This window comes from Salmo salar, chromosome ssa29, assembly GCF_905237065.1.
Source record: "Salmo salar chromosome ssa29, Ssal_v3.1, whole genome shotgun sequence".
Classification (NCBI taxonomy): domain Eukaryota; kingdom Metazoa; phylum Chordata; class Actinopteri; order Salmoniformes; family Salmonidae; genus Salmo; species Salmo salar.
In genome coordinates this window covers 8,267,492-8,281,883 of record NC_059470.1, presented here as the reverse complement: position 1 = coordinate 8,281,883, position 14,392 = coordinate 8,267,492, and positions in this window count along the sequence as shown.

Sequence of the window (14,392 nt, the reverse complement as noted above, 5' to 3'; positions counted from 1 at the left end):
AAGCATTACATGGGCTTGCTCCTACCTATCTTTTCGATTTGGTCCTGCCGTACATACCTACACGTACGCTACGGTCACAAGACGCAGGCCTCCTAATTGTCCCTAGAATTTCTAAGCAAACGGCTGGAGGTAGGGCTATCTCCTATAGAGCTCCATTTTATGGAATGGTCTGCCTACCCATGTGAGAGACGCAGACTCAGTCTCAACCTTTAAGTCTTTACTGAAGACTTATCTCTTCAGTAGGTCCTATGATTAAGTATAGTCTGGCCCAGGAGTGTGAAGGTGAACGGAAAGGCTGGAGCAACGAACCGCCCTTGCTGTCTCTGCCTTGCCGGTTCCCCTCTCTCCACTGGGATTCTCTGCCTCTAACCCTATTACAGGGGCTGAGTCACTGGCTTACTGGTGTTCTTCCATGCCGTCCATGGGAGGGGTGCGTCACTTGAGTGGGTTGAGTCACTGACGTGGTCTTCCTGTCTGGGTTGGCGCCCCCCCCCCTTGGGTTGTGCCGTGGCGGAGATCTTTGTGGGCTATACTCGGCCTTGTTTTAGGACGGTAAGTTGGTGGTTGGAGACATCCCTCTAGTGGTGTGGGGGCTGTGCTTTGGCAAAGTGGGTGGGGTTATATCCTGCCTGTTTGGCCCTGTCCGGGGGTATCATCGGATAGGGCCACAGTGTCTTCTGATCCCTCCTGTCTCAGCCTCCAGTATTTATGCTGCAGTAGTTTATGTGTCGGGGGCTAGGGTCAGTCTGTTACATCTGGAGTATTTCTCTTGTCTTATCCGGTGTCCTGTGTGAATTTAAATATGCTCTCTCTAATTCTCTCTTTCTCTCTTTCTTTCTTTCTCTCGGAGGACCTGAGCCCTAGGACCATGCCTCAGGACTACCTGGCATGATGACTCCTTGCTGTCCCCAGTCCACCTGGCCGTGCTGCTGCTCCAGTTTCAACTGTTCTGCCTGCGGCTATGGAACCCTGACCTGTTCACCGGACGTGCTACCTGTCCCCGACCTGCTGTTCTCAACTCTCTAGAGACAGCAGGAGCGGTAGAGATACTCTCAAAGATCAGCTATGAAAAAGCCAACTGACACTTACTCTTGAGTTGCTGACTTGTTGCACCCTCGACAACTACTATGATTATTATTATTTCACCATGCTGGTCATTTATGAACATTTTAACATCTTGACCATGTTCTGTTATAATATCCACCCGGCACAGCCAGAAGAGGACTGGCCACCCCTCATAGTCTGGTTCCTCTCTAGGTTTCTTCCTAGGTTTTGGCCTTTCTAGGGAGTTTTTCCTAGGGAGTTTTTCCTAGCCACCGTGCTTCTTTCACATGCATTGCTTGTTGCTGTTTGGGGTTTTAGGCTGGGTTTCTGTACAGCACTTTGAGATATCAGCTGATGTACGAAGGGCTATATAAATACATTTGATTTGATTTGAGGTCAATCCAGATTAGGATGGGATTGCTCTGGTTGATCCTGACACTCTGTGCCATTGTCAAATCAAACCAACCAAATGTACTAACGAGCAGACCCCCAGTGGTTATCATCCTGCGCAACGATCCAGGACTATTACATTTACATTTACATTTATGTCATTTAGCAGACGCTCTTCTCCAGAGCGACTTACAAATTGGTGCATTCACCTTATGATATCCAGTGGAACAACCACTTTACAATAGTACATCGGGAGGAAGAGCAGCTCCGTCTTGCCGAGGTTCAGCTTGAGGTGGTAATCCGTCATCCACACTGATATGTCTGCCAGACATGCAGAGATGCGATTCGCCACCTGGTTATCAGAAGGGGGAAAGGAGAAGTTTAATTGTGTGTTGTCTGCGTAGCAATGATAGGAGAGACCATGTGAGGATATGACAGAGCCAAGTGACTTGGTGTATAGCGAGAATAGGAGAGGGCCTAGAACTGAGCCCTGGGGGACACCAGTGGTGAGAGCACGTGGTGCGGAGATGGATTCTCGCCACGCCACCTGGTAGGAGCGACCTGTCAGGTAGGACGCAATCCAAGAGTGAGCCGCGCCGGGGATGGGTGGAGAGGAGGATCTGATGGTTCACAGTATCAAAGGCAGCAGATAGGTCTAAAAGGATGAGAGCAGAGGAGAGAGAGTTAGCTTTAGCACTGCGGAGAGCCTCCGTGACACAGAGAAGAGCAGTCTCAGTTGAATTACCAGTCTTGAAACCTGACTGATTTGGATCAAGAAGGTCATTCTGAGAGAGATAGCAAGAGAGCTGGCCAAGGATGGCACGCTCAAGAGTTTTGGAGAGAAAAGAAAGAAGGGATACTGGTCTGTAGTTGTTGACATCGGAGGGATCGAGTGTAGGTTTTTGAGAAGGGGTGCAACTCTCGCTCTCTTGAAGACGGAAGGGACGTAGCCAGCGGTCAAGGATGAGTTGATGAGCGAGGTGAGAAGGTCTCCGGAAATGGTCTGGATAAGAGTGGAGGGGATAGGGTCAATGACCAACTGTAGAGTACACACTTGTCCACTAATCTCTAGAGAGTGTATGTCTGCCTGGACTCTGAGAACGTGTACCGTAAACACATTCCCCCCAGTGCACACCTGAGTGGGTTCCGGGTCTGATTGGATCGGCCAGGCAGTTAAGCACGCCCAGCTAGACACTGCTGACATGTTAGCCCAACTCCAAAAATTCTCCAAGAATTACCAGAGCCCAAAAAGCGATTCATTAGAGCCTTACGCTCAGTAGCAAGAGCTGTAGGGTCACTACTCTCTTTAGGTACCACTGCCGTCAACGCCGTCAGTCTGGCCACTGTCAAAAATTATGTTAGAGAACTAACAGATGAGATGCCCCTGATACAACAGCAGATGAAAGCCCAGTCACTTAGGTTACAACATGTAGGAAAGACGCTCCAAGGCACTATTCTGGGGGTTAACATGCACGTTACTCTCATTTAGTAGGAAAATTGGTAGAGGCCATGAATCATGATTATGCCCATGTACAGCTGGTAAGAATGTGGGATTGCTGCTCACACTCTTTGTCATTGATGTAGGGAATATCTACAGGTTAAAACCCGTACTCAACATAGGGTTCTGGCAAGACAACACACGTGAAAATCACAAACAATCTATTAGTGTACTAGAACTAAAGACATTCATTACTTTTGCCCTAGCGAACCATTTGTTAGGGACAACACCGAACATCTTTAAACCCCTAGCCAGCGATGAGCGCTGCCATGCAAGACTGACAACCAGGGATGATGTGTTCACCACTCAGGTGGAGTTAGTAGGAGACAAGTGGCTTGTTAACACACCATTCACATCCACTACCATGACTTATGACTTTCATGACTCATTCACTCAAATTACCATTCCTAACCAGACTGTCTTTGTTAGTGTGCAAGAGGGAGCAATTGTCCACATAGGCGACCTAGCTATGTACCATCTCCCCGGGACAAACTGGACACTGAGATAAAAATTCCTGATTCATTTTCAAAACGCACTCTTGATGTCACGTCCTGACCAGTGAAAAGGGTCATTTGCCATAGTAGAATGGTCAGGGCGTGGCAGGGGGGTTGTTTTGTGTGGTTTGGGGTTTGTTTGTTTCCAGGGGAATGTGTTCTAGTTTTCATTTTCAATGTTTCGTTTTCCAGGTTTGGCCGAGTATGGTTTCCAATCAGAGGCAGGTGTCTTTTGTTGTCTCTGATCGGAAGCCAAACTTAGGCAGCCTGTTTTCCTTTGGGTTTTGTGGGTGGTTGTTTTTCGTATAGTTAGTACCTTACGGAACTGTCGTTTGTCATTTGTTTATTTTGTTTAAGTGTTCTCTGTCATAAATAAAAGAAGATGAGCACGCAACACGCTGCGCCTTGGTCCAATCCTTTCGACGCTTGTGACACTTGAATTGGCTGAACTGTACCATTCAAGACCAATTTTTTTTATGAGGGACCGATGGTCGTTGATCTTAGTCTACTTAATGATGGCCTGGTAATCAACCCTGCTGATGATAAGTCCAAAGACTGGTCCGTCACCCACTCGTAGACAATGCCTGACAGTATTTTGACCGCTATCATGATCCTTGGTTTCATTGACCTTGGCGTCTGTTCTTACTACATGCATAGGTGCACACATCCAATGGAGGATGTAATAAGGACCTATACTAGAATCACCAGTGCCAGGTCCGAGTCAATACCAGTCTTTGGTTAGCTGGCAAGTGATCCCGAGAGTCTTATAAGCAGTACAGCCACTGCCTCCCCAGAGGTCTGCAGGCTCCCTAAGCTGATGCCCCTAAGTCCACGTATACTAGTGCCTTAAGCAACACACCACTGAAGTAGGAACACCTTAAGTAAGACATCTTAGACAAGTGTCCTAATAGAGTAATGTTTCCAAAATGTCGGCTTAGATAGTTAAGGTGCGGTAACCAGAATGAATGTGTTTATTTACCTATTTTTGCCTCAACTGCCATAAACAGTCTTCCATACAACCACAAATGAAGTGCCACAGCGTCTCTTCATAGGAAAGGAAATGTAATGGTGTATTGGTTGAATGTCATGTGCCATTAACTTTGTAGCTAAGTTACTGCCTAGGTCAACCAAGACGGCTGACTGGATGACGTGGTCAGGAAACTCAGCATCAAAATGACAGCTCGTGGACAGTCCTACATTGTGGTTCACAGCTCGGGAAAACCATCCAAGCTGAAACCACAAGAGGGGAATGTTGTAATGTTAGCCCACGAGTGGACAGAGTACCACACTCCAGGCCAGGATTTACAGTTCTGTAATTGACAGCGCCCCTATTCAACCCATCACAAGACCAATAAACTACTCTTCTTTTCTCCATTTACAACTCTGAATGGCCCTGAGCAGGTTAAGGACACACAAACCAGACCCTTCTGCAAGTCAGCAGACCACCTGGTGATCTGCATGTGAATCCGAAGAGGAATTGGGAATTGTTAAGCTTTGTAACAAATACAAAATGGCGCCAAGCGCGCAATAGGACATATAAACACGTTTTCTCCATTGTATTAAAACTGAAGGACTCATGACATGTTGAATATCAACTTGAATATCCATAACTAAATTGAATATCCATAGCTAAACTAGCTAGCTAGTTAACGTGAGCCTACTACATCTAGGATACATATTGAACTTAAATATTCTCAGGCCAGTGGTACAATGTATGAATTTATAGTTAGATCAGAATTGCCAATATAATCATTGGCCTGTACGGAGAATTAAGTAAAAACAGCAAGTCCAAATTCCCGTCTCCATCCATGCCTTAGTAAAGGGCCGATTTAGCTAGCTGGCTACTGCAGGACAACAACCAGACCAGAAACAGATTTTTTTTCTGACAATGACATTTTGCTTTTGGTGTGATGCCAAGTCCAAACTGGCCTCCCTTGATTTTTTTTGTTGCTGCGCCAGGACCACCCAGAGTTGAGCTCAACTCAATGCTGATTGGCTAATTATTTTAGAATTGGTTTATCAACTGAGGCCAAATGCTCGCTGGCATCAATCAATCAAACGCTTTGGCAGCAACATGTCATACTCTTTTTGTCCAGACAGCATCAGATACATGTGGTACACATTCTGAGACAGAGGGGCGCTTTCTCCGGTGAGATAGATACAGCCAATTGCGAATTGAAGGACAATTATGAAAACACAGGGAAGAAAGATACATTTTTTATAATTGGTGTTAATTTATTTGTAAATCGTTTTTGGTACGCCTGGCTTCCCTTGGCATCCATGAATACACACCACATCAGATCCTGTGATTCATTGTTACTCATTGCTTGGAGTTGAAAAAATGTAAACAAAAACAATGGGACAAATATATTTCATTCAATGTTTTGCTCTCAGTCCAGTGCTGAGTTTAAAATTGCACAGTGTTGTCAGAGCTTTTGGCTAAGTTACTAACGGGGGGAGTTCACGTGCTGTCGGAGTTATTGGAACTTCAGTGTTTCGACCTGGGAAGTCGTGACTGTGGCCTTGTTCAGATGGTGGAAGGCACAGGAGTATTTGCCCCTCCCTTGAATGCATGCCTCACCTGGGACAACTTTAGAGATGGCTGTTTTTCTACAGTCAAAAGACTGCAATAGCCACAAGACTGCTATGACCACAGTTATTTAACATAACAGTCAACCTATTTCCTTTAGTGTCAAATTAATAAAAATTTTGTTAATTTAATCATGTTTATTTCTACTTAAAATGGAGCACACTTTGTTAATAAAAGGTATTAAATTACATAAAATTCTAACAAGTTGACTCACTCACATAAGTATACCTGGGTGTATCAAATTTGAAACATGGTTTTCTTTGTTTGGGCTTATGGCTATGGCTTATTGCTTTTACCTGAGCATATGACGTGTGGTAATTGACTGCAATTCACACCTCATCATGTAGATGGCGATAATAAGCAAAACACTCAGTGCTCTGCCCTTCTTTCCTGCCAAACATTTGTTTGTTAACCGGGCAGCATTGCTGCATGGCCCAGGCAGTGTAGAGCAACTAAGACAAAATTAGTTAAAGCTGCAACTTGACAGCTGCACCATACAGGTTGCAAAATAGTTGGGAGGAGATTTTCAATGTACTTATTCCATGGCACATGGTTTACAAACTGATACACAAAACGATACCGGATTCAAAACGTAATGCTTTTCAATTAATATACTTTATCAAAATTCTTACAACCAATAGAATGTTATACATACAGTGCATTCAGAAAGTATTACGACCGCTTCACTTTTTCCACATTTTGGATTAATACATTTTAGAACAAGGCTGTAACGTAACAAAATGTGGAAAAGTGAAGGTCTGAATACCATCCGAATGCATCCCATCCCAGCTCTGCATATTTTGCTGCGAAGAGACAGAATAATTAGATCACTTGTTTTGGTACTGCCCATATGTAGCTTGTTTTTGGTCACAGGTTCAGGAATGGCTGAAAAATTGCAACATTTACATAGAGCTAACTCTGCAAATAGCACTTGTGGGGGATTTGAAAAGTCATAGTCAATCGATCAGTAATATAATAATACTCTTAGCAAATGTGTTTATCTTTAATTTACAATCTGTAGAAACAATGGGAAAGGTTCATAACTTCATAACATCACAGCACAGTGAAAAAATGTATGGCATCTAGAAATCAAAACTGGATGGTCTTTAGGGATAGATGGGAGGGGTTAACGGTAACTGAAGGCTGGGACTAAAAACAAACAAAAGTTAACTAATGTAAAATATACTGCCCCTCAAATTTATGTAGTATGCATAAGCTGGAAGTGTAAGACTAAGTATTGTTGTCCGTTAGTTTACTCCAATTAGGGGAGGGGTGGTAGAGTTAGGGGAAAAGAATAAAGAAGGAAAACATATTTAATTAGTTTACTCCAATTTGGGGAGGGGTGGTAGGGTTAGGGGAAAATAATAAAGAAGGAAAATATATAAAAAATATATATATAATTTTACTGGCCCAACACGTTAACCACAATCTATCTGCAATATTAAAGCTGATCTACCCCCGAAAAAAATACTAAATAATATACCGCGCTGCTGCCATTTCGCTGACGTAGGCTGTGACTCCACTTCAGTCGGCGGCATATTTTTTAGGACTGCTGGGATACTTTTTTACAGCTATGAAACCAGCTTGAACCGACAGGAATCTTGTATAACCTCTTTAAGTTTGTATAGCAGAGACAATGTAATGAAGAATTACTTTCATAGGTCTTAATGCTAAACTTTGTTATGCACATGCACTGTATGAGCCTTAAACCTGTACATTTCCACTGTCTGTTTGATGGTCTTGTAAGAAGGAGCTGGTATTTTTCCACTCTGCCTTTGTTCAACTTAGTCACACGGTCAAGACAAAGAGCCTCTTGAGAGTGACCACAGTTTTTCAGTCCATCATGTTTTTTTACTGTCTTCCAAGGGCACAGCTGTGTGGAGATATGAAGAGAATAGAGGCTGGCTTGAACAGAGAGGAGTAATGGAACTAACGTTATCACTTGTTTGTGCACTATGACCCAATACACATAGCCACAAGAAGAAAACATGTAGCTTATGATTCCCTGATCTGCCGGGGAAAGGTGGAACCAGCCATGGCTAAGCATTTTTAGGTCCACTATATAAGACCTCAGCATTTTCTGTATTGTGGGGCTCTCAACGAATCACCTATGGGTGGTTCGTTGACCAGCTCCATTATTGTAATAATTAATCGATATTAAAGTACGATTGCTTGAAGAATTATCCAAGTCTCTCCTGATTCTTTAGAACTTCCATGACAGAACTCTGCCGGTTCACACTGGGTTCACAGCCCCAAAAAATGTGTCCCAGTGGTCAAGAACATTTTTGCCACCAATGGAAATAGTCATCGCCTACGTCGGCAAAATGGCAGTGAATTGCAGAGCTGAAGTTGGTTTCCACCTACTGGCTTGAGCAGCTAAGCTGCTCAATGAACAAAGTCATTCTGGGCGGGAAAGAGGAGCACTGACAGTTATGCTAATTAACGCTATCTACATGGGAGGTGTGAATTGCAGGCTACTACCAAGTGCCATGCTAGGTGCTAGAAGCAACATTAGCCATTAGGCAAAAACAAAGAATATTTCAAAGTTGATACCTGTGCACCCATGTATACTTATGTGGGTGATTCAACTTATGTTAATAACATTATTTCATATGATTTAATACATATTATTAACAAAGTGTGCTCCATTTGAAGTAGAAATCTTTAACTTTAATAATTTTGAGACTACAGGAAATAGGTTGACTGCTAAACAACTGCTGTAATGGAGTCTTTTGACTGTAGAAAAACAGAGATCTCTAAAGTTGTCCCAGGTATGGCTGACAGCATGCCAGGGAGGGCCAACTGCACAGGCATTTTACATAGTTGGTCTGGAACTCAGATCTTGCATTGCACTCATCTCCATGCTCATGTTCCTCTTCTCAGGCGTTGGATTGCATCAACCAATGAGCCAGTTCCTGCCGGTTCACGTTGGGTTCATACCCCCAAAAAGTGTCACAGCTGCCTCGGTGGAATAGCTGTGTGCTACAGAGCGTTGTCGTAGCTCTTCAGTGCTTTGCTGACCAACCTATTCTCAATCCGAGACACTCTATTTAGTATCAAAGCAACTGAAATCAAATGTATTTATAAAGCCCTTTTTACATCAGCAGATGTCACAAAGTGCTTATACAGAAACACAGCCTGAAACAGCAAGCAATGCAGATGCAGAAGCACGATGGCTAGGAAAAACTCCCTAGAAATGTAGGAACCTAGGAAGAAACCTAAAGAGGAACCCGGCTCTGAGGGTTGGCCAGTCCTCTTCTCGTTGTGCCGGGTGGAGATTATAAATGTGCATGGACATTAAGGCCAGATCGTTCTTCAAGATGTTCAAACGTACATACAGTACCAGTCAAAAGTTTGGACACCTACTCATTCAAGGGTTTTTCTTTATTTGAGTATTTTCTACATTGTAGAATAATAGTGAAGACATCAAAAACTATGAAATAACACATATGGTATATGTAGTAACCATTTTTTTTTAAACAAATCAAAATATATTTAGATTCTTCAAAGTAACCACCCTTTGTCTTGATGACAGCTTTGCACTCTTGGCATTCTCTCAGCCAGCTTCAACTGGAATGCTTTTCCAACAGTATTGAAGGATTTCCCACATATGCTGAGCACTTGTTGGTTGAGGGGCAGCTCTTGGGGAACTGTGTGGGGGATCTTGGAGGGCTGATGATGGCCTGGTGGTTGGGAGCTTGGGCCGGTGGCTGATGGATCGCTGGTTCAGGTCCCCGTTTTTGACCTTATGGGAGATCTGTCGATGTGCCCTTGAGCAGGGTGTTGACCCTGGTTGCTTCTGTGTGTCGCTCTGGATGTGAGTCTGTTAGATGACTAATGTGATGTAGTTGTTGAGCGGCTTCACTGCAAGTATATTGTATGTTTTAAGTATTAATTCAAAATTATAAATAAATAAACTCTAATGAACTTTTCCTCTGCCGCAGTGGTATCTCTGGGTCTTCCTTTCCTGTGGCTGTCCTCATGAGCACCATGAGAGCGTGTTTAGCACTAACTGAAGTTTATTTAGTGGTTCAGACAAAAGCATGGATTAGCTTTGCATCATTTTTGGACAAAACATTTAAGATTTTTGCAATGTTATGAAGATGGAAAAAAGCTGCCCTTGAAATAGTCTTGATATGTTCGTCAGAAAAGAGTAACGCAGACGTCCTTCACTGTTTTATTTGAGATGACTGTACAGCCATCAAGATTAGTTGTCAGATCAAATAGCAGATGTCTTTATTTCTTGGGACCTAGAACTATTATCTCTGTTCTGTCTGAGTTTAAAATAAAACAAATTACTGCCATCTACTTCCTTATGTCTGAAACACAGGCTTCCAGGTTAGGCAATTTTAGGGCTTCACCATGTTTCATCGAAATGTATGTGTCGTTCTCATAAAAGTCAAAGTTTAGATTGTGTTTCCGAATGACATTGCTAAGAGGAAAAATATACTGCTCCAAAAAATAAAGGGAACACTTAAACAACACAATGTAACTCCAAGTCAATCACACTTCTGTGAAATCAAACTGTCCACTTAGGAAGCAACACTGATTGACAATACATTTCTCATGCTGTTGTGCAAATGGAATAGACAACAGGTGGAAATTATAGGCAATAAGCAAGACACCCCCAATAAAGGAGTGGTTATGCAGGTGGAGACCACAGACCACTTCTCAGTTCCTATGCTTCCTGGCTGATGTTTTGGTCACTTTTGAATGCTGGCGGTGCTTTCACTCTAGTGGTAGCATGAGACGGAGTCTACAACCCACACAAGTGGCTCAGGTAGTGCAGCTCATCCAGGATGGCACATCAATGCGAGCTGTGGCAAGAAGGTTTGCTGTGTCTGTCAGCGTAGTGTCCAGAGCATGGAGGCGCTACCAGGAGACAGGCCAGTACATCAGGAGACGTGGAGGAGGCCGTAGGAGGGCAACAACCCAGCAGCAGGACCGCTACCTCCGCCTTTGTGCAAGGAGGAGCAGGAGGAGCACTGCCCGAGCCCTGCAAAATGACCTCCAGCAGGCCACAAATGTGCATGTGTCTGCTCAAATGGTCAGAAACAGACTCCATGAGGGTGGTATGAGGGCCCGACGTCCACAGGTGGGGGTTGTGCTTACAGCCCAACACCGTGCAGGACGTTTGGCATTTGCCAGAGAACACCACGATTGGCAAATTCGCCACTGGCGCCCTGTGCTCTTCACAGATGAAAGCAGGTTCACACTGAGCACGTGACAGACGTGACAGAATCTGGAGATGCCGTGGAGAACGTTCTGCTGCCTGCAACATCCTCCAGCATGACCGGTTTGGCAGTGGGTCAGTCATGGTGTGGGGTGGCATTTATTTGGGGGGCCGCACAGCCCTCCATGTGCTCGCCAGAGGTAGCCTGACTGCCATTAGGTACCGAGATGAGATCCTCAGACCCCTTGTGAGACCATATGCTGGTGCGGTTGGCCCTGGGTTCCTCCTAATGCAAGACAATGCTAGACCTCATGTGGCTGGAGTGTGTCAGCAGTTCCTGCAAGAGGAAGGCATTGATGCTATGGACTGGCCCGCCCGTTCCCCAGACCTGAATCCAATTGAGCACATCATGTCTCGCTCCATCCACCAACGCCACATTGCACCACAGACTGTCCAGGAGTTGGCAGATGCTTTAGTCCAGGTCTGGGAGGAGATCCTTCAGGAGACCATCCGCCACCTCATCAGGAGCATGCCCAGGCGTTGTAGGGAGGTCATACAGGCACGTGGAGGCCACACACACTACTGAGCCTCATTTTGACTTGTTTTAAGGACATTACATCAAAGTTGGATCAGCCTGTAGTGTGGTTTTCCACTTTAATTTTGAGTGTGACTCCAAATGCAGACCTCCATGGGTTGATAAATTGGATTTCCATTGATTATTTTTGTGTGATTTTGTTGTCAGCACATTCAACTATGTAAAGAAAAAAGTATTTAATAAGATTATTTCTTTCAATCAGATCTAGGATGTGTTGTTTAAGTGTTCCCTTTATTTTTTTGAGCAGTGTTTATAGTGACAACAACAGTGGTCCTAAAACTGAACACTGAAATGTACAATTGATTTGTCAGTGGACAAATCATCCACAGTGACGAACTGATATCTTTCAGACAGATAAGATCTAAACCAGGCAAGAACCTGTCCGTGTAGACCAATTAGGCTTTCCAATCTCTCCAAAAGAATGTGGTGATCGATGGTGTCAAAGCGGCACTAAGGTTTGGGAGCACGAGGACAGTCTGGTCTTATGCCATTAAAAGGTCCCTTACCACCTTCATGAATGCAGTCTCAGTACTATGATGGGGTCTAAAACCAGACTGGAGCATTTTGTATACATTATTTGTCTTCAGGAAGGCAGTGAGTTGCAGCACAACAGCTTTTTCATGTTTTTCTTTCAGGAATGTGAGATTTGATATAGGCCAATAGTTGTTTTTTTTAATTTTCCGGGTCAAGGTTTGGTTTTTTCAGGAGAGGCTTTATGACTGTCCCTTTTAGTGAGTTTGGTACATATCCGGAGGACAGGGAGCCATTTATTATGTTCAACATAAGAGGGCCAAGCACAGGAAATAGCTCTTTCAGTTGTTTCCTTAGAATAGGGTACTAGGTCCTGGCAGTTCTGTGCCAACTCAGGACAACTGAGTTTTGGAGAAATATGCAGATTCAAAGAGGAGTCCGTAATTTGCTTTCTAATGGTCATGATCTTTTAATTTAAGAAGTTGATGAATTCATCACTGCTGAAGTGAAGAGGAATGCTGCTTTTTAGTTATTTTTGTGAATGTATCAAAATCACATTTTGGATTGTTTTTATTCTCTTCAATTAGATTAGAAAATAAGGTTGATCGAGCAGCAGTGAGGGCTCTTTGATATTGCACGGTACTGTCTTTCCAAGCTAACACTTTCAGTTTGGTGGAGCGCCATTTGCATAGAACCCTGACCTCAACCCCATCGAAAACCTTTGGGTTGAATTGGAACGTTGACTGTGAGCCAGGCCTAATTGCCCGACATCAGTGCCCGCAGCAGTTCCAACATCTAGTGGAAAGCCATCCCAGAACATTTACATTTTACATTTTAGTCATTTAGCAGACGCTCTTATCCAGAGCGACTTACAGTAGTGAATGCATACATTTCATACATTTTTTATTTAATTTTTCCGTATAGCAGCAAAAGGGGGGAACAACTCCATATTAATGCCCATGATTTTGGAATAAGATGTTTGATGGGCAGGTGTCCACATATTATTGGTCATGTAGTGTATCATATGAAATGGGTGATGGACATCCACAAATTAATACCAATAAGGAACGTGACCTACCTGCTCAGACCCCAACCAAGGACTATCAAAAGCTGTGCTATAAATTCCCTTCCAGACTCCCTCCATCTACCCAAGGACGTCGGCGTAAAAAAATCAGTTATCCACCTAAGCAAGGATAAAAATGTAACCTTGCTTAATACCCTAGATGCAGTCACACCTCTAAAACAAACAAAAAAAATTCACAAGAAATTAGCTCCCTGGTATAGAGAAAATACCCTGAAGCAAGCTTCCAGAAAAATAGAATGCAAGTCAGTCAAGTTCTTCCACACTGATCTCAACAAACCATTTCTGTATGGACCTCGCTTTGTGCATTGGGCATTGTCATGCTGAAACAGGAAACTGTTGCCACAAAGTTGGAAGCACAGAATTGTCTAGAATGTCATTGTATGCTGTAGCGTTAAGATTTCCCTTCATTGGAACTAAGTGGCCTAGCTCGAACCATGAAAAACAGCCCAAGCCGTTATTCCTCCTCCACCAAACTGGGGGCAAGTAGCGTTCTCTTGACATCCGCCAAACCCAGATTTGTCTGTCGGACTGCCAGATGGTGAAGCGTGATATATCACTCCAGAGATCGCGTTTCCACTGCTCCAGAATCCAATGGCGGCAAGCATTACACCACTCCAGCCAACGCTTGGCATTGCGCATGGTGACCTTAGGCTCATGAAGCTCTCGATGAACTGTTATTGTGCTGACATTGCTTCCAGAGGCAGTTTGGAACTCAGTAGTGAGTGTTACAACCGAAAACACTTTTTATGCACAACGTGCTTCAGTACTCGGCGCTCCCGTTCTGTGAGCTGTGTGGTCTACCACTTCGTGGCTGAGCCGTTGTTGCTCCTAGAGGTTTCCACTTCACAATAACAGAATTTACAGTTGACCGGGGCAGCTCTAGCAGGGCAAAAATTTGACAAACTGACTTGTTGGAAAGGTGGTATCCCATGATGGTGCCATGTTGAAAGTTACTGAGCTCTTCAGTAAGGCGATGTTTGTCTATGGAGATTGCATGGTTGTGTGCTCGATTTTATACACCTGTCAGCAACAGGTGTGGCTGAAATAGGCTAA